The sequence below is a fragment of the Neoarius graeffei genome, chromosome 1 (genome assembly GCF_027579695.1).
Source record: "Neoarius graeffei isolate fNeoGra1 chromosome 1, fNeoGra1.pri, whole genome shotgun sequence".
Classification (NCBI taxonomy): Eukaryota; Metazoa; Chordata; class Actinopteri; order Siluriformes; family Ariidae; genus Neoarius; species Neoarius graeffei.
Genome location: NC_083569.1, coordinates 38,642,159 through 38,648,158, shown reverse-complemented (window position 1 = coordinate 38,648,158; position 6,000 = coordinate 38,642,159).

Here is a 6,000-nt window from a genome sequence, read left to right as displayed (position 1 = left end):
CAGCACCACTGTACCACAGAGGTATGACGGCAAGCACAGTGAGTGTCGGGAGTACCTTTGAGCTCCAGCCTACCACCTACACTACAGATCGCGGCAAGATTGCCTTTGTGATAACCTTGTTAGCTGGTAAGGCACGAGCTTGGGCAACAGCCATCTGGCAGAGACAGGGACCCGAGTGCTCTGATTTCCAGCTGTTTATGGAGGAGATGCTTCGTGTCTTCGATCAAGCAGACATCAGCAAAGATGCAGCCAGAAAGCTCATGTCCATCTGGCAAGGAGGAAGCATCGCAGACTACGCCATCTCGTTCCAGATGCTCGCAGCAGTAAGTGGATGGAATGAGACTGCCCTGGTTTCAGCCTTTCACCATGGTCTGTCTGACCTCATCAAAGATGGTCTGGCCTCTATCGGATGCCCAAGTGACCTCGAAACACTGATTTCTCATGCCATTCGTCTGGACAACAGGATTAGAGAATGCCGCCAAGTCCTGAGTCTCCCCGGCCTCACTGCCTCAACATGGAGCCCATCTACCTCCTCCAGTGACTGTCCAGAACCCATGCAAGTGGGCCGTACTCACCTCTCCGCATCTGAGAGGGAGCGCAGAAGGAGGGACAAGTGCTGCATCTACTGTGACAAGCCTGGTCACTTCTGAGCATCATGTCCCGAGCTCTCGGGAAAAGGACCGCCCCGTCCAGCCGAGGGAGGGTTGTGACGGGGCCTACCCTCTCTCCCGGACTTCCTGGCCAAGGAATCTACATCCCGGTTTCCATCTCCTGGGGTGAGTCCGTCCACTCTTGTCAAGCCTTGTTAGACTCTGGGGTGGCTGGAAACTTTATGGATGTTCACTTCGCCCAAAGTATCAATGTCCCGACTGCTCCTCTTGAAGTCCCACTGTCTGTGTCTGCCCTCGATGGCCAAGCGTTAGGTGATGGAAGAGTCACCCAAGTTACTTCTCCAGTCTTTCTCCAGTCTCAAGGTCACAAGGAAGAAATATCCCTGCACCTTATTCATTCACCTGAGTTCCCAGTTATTTTAGGCCTTCCTTGGCTTACTCGCCACAACCCTCGCATAGACTGGGTAACAAGCCAGGTTGTGGAATGGGGTCCTGTATGCCATGCCTCTTGTCTGCTCTCTAGCTCTCCTGTGTCTCCTGCCGAGCCTCCTGATCTCACCAAGTTATCTCAAGTTCCCACAGAGTACTGGGATCTGAAAGAGGTTTTTAGCAAGAGCAAGGCCGCCGTTCTTCCTCCGCACCGCGCCTACGACTGTGCCATCGACTTGCTCCCTGGGACTACTCCTCCTCGGGGCTGACTGTTCTCCCTCTCTCAGCCAGAACGCAAGGCCATGGAGGAATACATCAAGGAAGCCCTGGTCTCTGGGTTCATTCGACCCTCCACTTCACCTGCTGGTGCCGGCTTCTTCTTTGTCGGCAAGAAGGATGGGGGGCTCCGACCGTGTATTGACTATAGGGGCCTGAACAAGATCACCGTGCGCAACTGCTATCCCCTTCCGCTGATGTCCACAGCATTCGACCTGCTCCAAGGTGCCACCGTCTTCACCAAGTTGGACTTACGGAACGCATACCACCTCATCCATATCCGACAAGGAGATGAGTGGAAGACTGCCTTTAACACCCCGTCAGGGCACTACGAGTACCAGGTGATGCCCTTCGGACTCACCAACGCACCAGCTGTTTTTCAGGCCCTAATCAACAACGTCTTGAGGGACATGATTAACCTGTACGTTTTTGTCTACCTCAACGACATCCTAATCTTTTCCAAGACCATGCAGGAGCACCGCCACCATGTCCGCCAGGTTCTCCAGAGGCTGCTACAGAACAATCTGTTCGCTAAGGCCCAGAAATGCGAATTTCATGTTCCCGAGGTCTCCTTTCTGGGTTTTATTGTACTGACAGGCCAACTCCAGATGGATCCAGCCAAGACCCTGGCCGGCCGGGACTGGCCCACCCCCAAGTCCGTCAAAGAGGTTCAGCAGTTCTTAGGATTTGCTAACTTCTACCGCAAGTTCATCAGGAACTTTAGTTCTGTAGCAGCACCCATATCGGACCTCACCAAAGGGACAGGTCGATCATATGTCTGGTCTCCTCAGGCGGAAAAGGCGTTCAAAAACCTCAAGCACTGCTTCTGCACGGCACCCATTCTGGTCCTCCCGGACCCTTCGCAACCCTTCATCGTCGAGGTGGACGCCTCGGACAGCAGCGTCGGCGTGGTCTTCTCTCAATGCTTGGAAGGAAGGTTGCACCCCTGCGCATACTTCTCCCACCGCCTGAGTTCTGTGGAGTCCCAGTGTGACGTGGGGGATCGAGAACTGCTAGCAGTTAAACTGGCCCTTGAGGAGTGGAGGCACTGGCTGGAGGGAGCGCAACACCCATTTTTGGTCTGGACGGACCACAAGAACCTGGAGTACCTCCAGCAAGCAAAGAGACTCAATCCATGACAGGCTAGGTGGGCCTTATTTTTCAGTCCGTTCGACTTTACCCTATCATACCGCCCCGGCTCCAAAAATACCAAACCTGATGCACTTTCCAGGCTGTTCGCTCCCACCAACAGGGAGAGCGAAGTTGGTCCTATTATCCCTGTGTCCCGGATTGTGGCCCCTGTCTGCTGGGGTATTGAGGAGGCCGTCCGACGAGCCCAACGCCAGGACCCCGGCCCTGGGACAGGGCCACCGGGCCTCTTGTACGTCCCACATCAAGCCCGGGCCAAGGTTCTCCAGTGGGGTCACTCGTCCCCTCTCACCGCCCACCCGGGAGCTCGAAGGACCCTGGACTTTTTGAGAAGACACTTCTGGTGGCCTAGCATGGAGAAGGAAGTGAGGTCATTCGTCCTTTCCTGTGAAGTGTGCACCAGAAACAAGAACCCACGACAGCATCCCCAGGGTCTCCTGCATCCTCTGACCATTCCCCGGCGTCCCTGGTCCCACGTGGCAGTCGACTTCATCACGGGTCTCCCTGAGTCACAAGGTAATACTGTCATTTTGATCATAGTAGACAGATTCTCTAAGGCCTGCCGCTTCATACCACTGTGCAAGCTCCCTTCTGCCCTGGAAACTGCCAAACTCATGATCACTCATGTCTTCCGAGTTTTTGGTCTCACACAGGACATCATTTCTGACCGGGGGCCCCAGTTCTCCTCCCGAGTGTGGCATGGGTTTTGCAAGGTCATCGGAGCCACTGCCAGCCTCTCCTCTGGGTTCCACCCACAGTCCAATGGCCAGACAGAGAGGCTCAACCAGGACCTGGAAACCACCCTGCGAGGCCTGGCTATGGATAACCCGACATTGTGGAGCACCTGGCTGCCATGGGCAGAGTACACCCACAACACCCTGCAGTCATCGGCCACCAAGCTGTCGCCATTCCAGTGCCAATTTGGGTTCCAGCCACCTCTGTTCCCGGACCAGGAGGAGGACGCGGGGGTGCCCTCGGTCAACCAATATGTGAGACGGTGTCGCAAGACCTGGAGCAAGGTCAGGAAGACCCTCATCCAGACCTCCAGAACCAACCAGACTCAGGCCAACCGCCATAGAAGACCTGCCCACGCTTTTCGCCCTGGGCAGCGGGTTTGGCTGTCCACCAAGGACCTTCCGCTGCGGGTGGAGAACTGCAAGCTTGCTCCTCGCTACATTGGCCCCTTCAAGGTGATGCGCAGGGTGAACCCTGTCATCTACCGGCTCCAGTTGCCCCGGACTCTGAGGATCAACCCCACATTCCATGTTTCCCTGTTGCAGCCTGTACTGACGTCCACGTATGCCCCTGCCCCTAGGAATCCCCCACCCCCCCGCATCTTCCAGGGTCAGACTGTGTTCACTGTGCATCACCTGCTTGACTCCCGCCGGGTCCGCGGTGGGCTTCAATACCTGGTAGACTGGGAGGGCTATGGCCCTGAGGAACGCAGTTGGGTCCCTGCCCGGGACATTTTAGATAAAGGACTTTGTCGGGACTTCCATTTGTCCCATCCGGATCGCCCTGGGAACATCAGGAGACGCTCCTGGGGGGGTGTGTGTGTGTCCTGTTAGGACTGGGACTGTTTTGGCCTCTAGAGGCCACTATGTTTGTCTTGTTTGTTTTGGCCTCTAGAGGCTGCCACTGTGTTTTGTGTTTGTCTTGATTGCCTGTTTCCTGCCCCGCCCTGTTCCTTAATTAGTTTGTGTATAAATACCCCTCTGTTTGTTCCCTTGTCACGGAGTCTTTATGCTATGTTGTCTAGTGCTAGTTTCCTCTGTCCCACGTATCTTGCCTGTGCCCTTGTGTTTTTTATGTTTTTGCTTTCTTTGGACTTTGTATTTTTTGATCTTCTGAGTGTTCTGCATTTTTGCCTTTCGTTTTGTTTTTTGGGACTTTGAACCTTTGGATATTTTTATTTTTGGTCATCTTCTGAGCTTTTGGATTTTCTTTTTGTTTTTTCCATTGGATTGCATATATTGTAAATAAACTGTTTTTTTGATACTCTACCTATGCCTCACGCCTCTGCACTTGAGTCATCCCCCTGGTGGCCTAGTGGGGGTTTGCTGGATTATCACACCAGTGACCTGGGTTCGAATCCCAGCAAAACCCTAACAGTATTATCCCCAAACTTAAATCAGTCGTAGACTCCCCTGCCCCATAGAAGTCATTATGCACAGAATTAAGTTTGTTGAGGTCTTGTTTGGGCAGTAGAGTCTCTTGTTTGCATAAAATGTCCGTGCTGTCAAAGAGTTGGTCAATCACAATGTGTCGCGCTTTGTTACTATCACGCTGTCCTAAGCGCAGGCCACGCGCATTATATGACACAACTTTCATGATTACAGTCCAGCCTTGACCGCTGCAGATGCCCCAGCCTCAGACATGCTATTGCTCCTTGCCACCCCAAGAGTTTTTAAATCCACTGTCTTTCGTGCTTCATAGAAGCGGTGCACAAAGATTCCCTCAGGCCAGAGCTCCGGCTCATACATTTCGTCAACCTTTTCGCATTCCGCAGTAATTTTGAAAGAGCTATATCGCTTTTGAACACTGTCAATCTTTTGGCAAGTCACATCATGATGTAATTTGTCTTTCAGATAACAAGTCAGTGTTTCCGAATCTACATCAGGAAAAAACCTTGAAGCGAAGACACTCACCAACTTGGTTTTTACGACCCGTATAGATCCACCTGCATTCGTTCCAAAAATACCACTGTTCTTCTCCCTCTTAGTCTGAACCGAATTCAGACGTGGTTTGGGTTGAAGCTGGGTAGTCGGCCTAGCAATCAGGGATTGTCGTCTTTGGTCCATCTTGACTACACTGCTCCATGACAGGGATGCAGATAGTCTTGGAAGTTGGTCAGAGATTCCCTCCGCTGTGTTGGCAATAGGGTCCATGGTTTCAGACATCTGCCTCGCGCTGTCCACACCTGGGCTTGCGGCCTCCTCACTGCCCATTGGCACAGGCACACTTTTCGTGAAGGCTTCACATCTCTCAACAGCACACAACCACTGATTTAGCCCTGATGATATCGAACAGAGATCAACACAAAGTCCTGTTTGCACAGCCATAGCCTGCTTCAGGGATGATATATCCGTGCTCACACGTTCCAGTGTCCACAGCATACATGAAACGTCAATACTATTGTAGGTTACAGGAGGGAGTTCATCTAGGTGATGAGACACAAAGCGCGGAATGTTCTCATCGGCCTCATTAAGCACTTTTAAGCAGCTTTTGACATTGTTTGCGTCTTTTTGTGTCCCCTTATGCATAACAAAATGCTGAGATGTATTAGGGCAGAGTTCAAACAGCACCTTCTTCGAGTTCTCAATCCACTCGGATCCAAAATGGTTCACAGTCAACAATATATCATCCTGACTGAGTGTCTTCATTTTTACCACAAGAAAGTTCAGTAGCTCATCTTCCACCAGAGTTTTACCATTTGCCGTAGTATAAATCTCTGGTTTTAGTCATGCTTTACTCAGAGCGGCAGCACCTTTACCTGCAGCGTCCACCATCTTGAAATTTGATTCTATAAAAAATA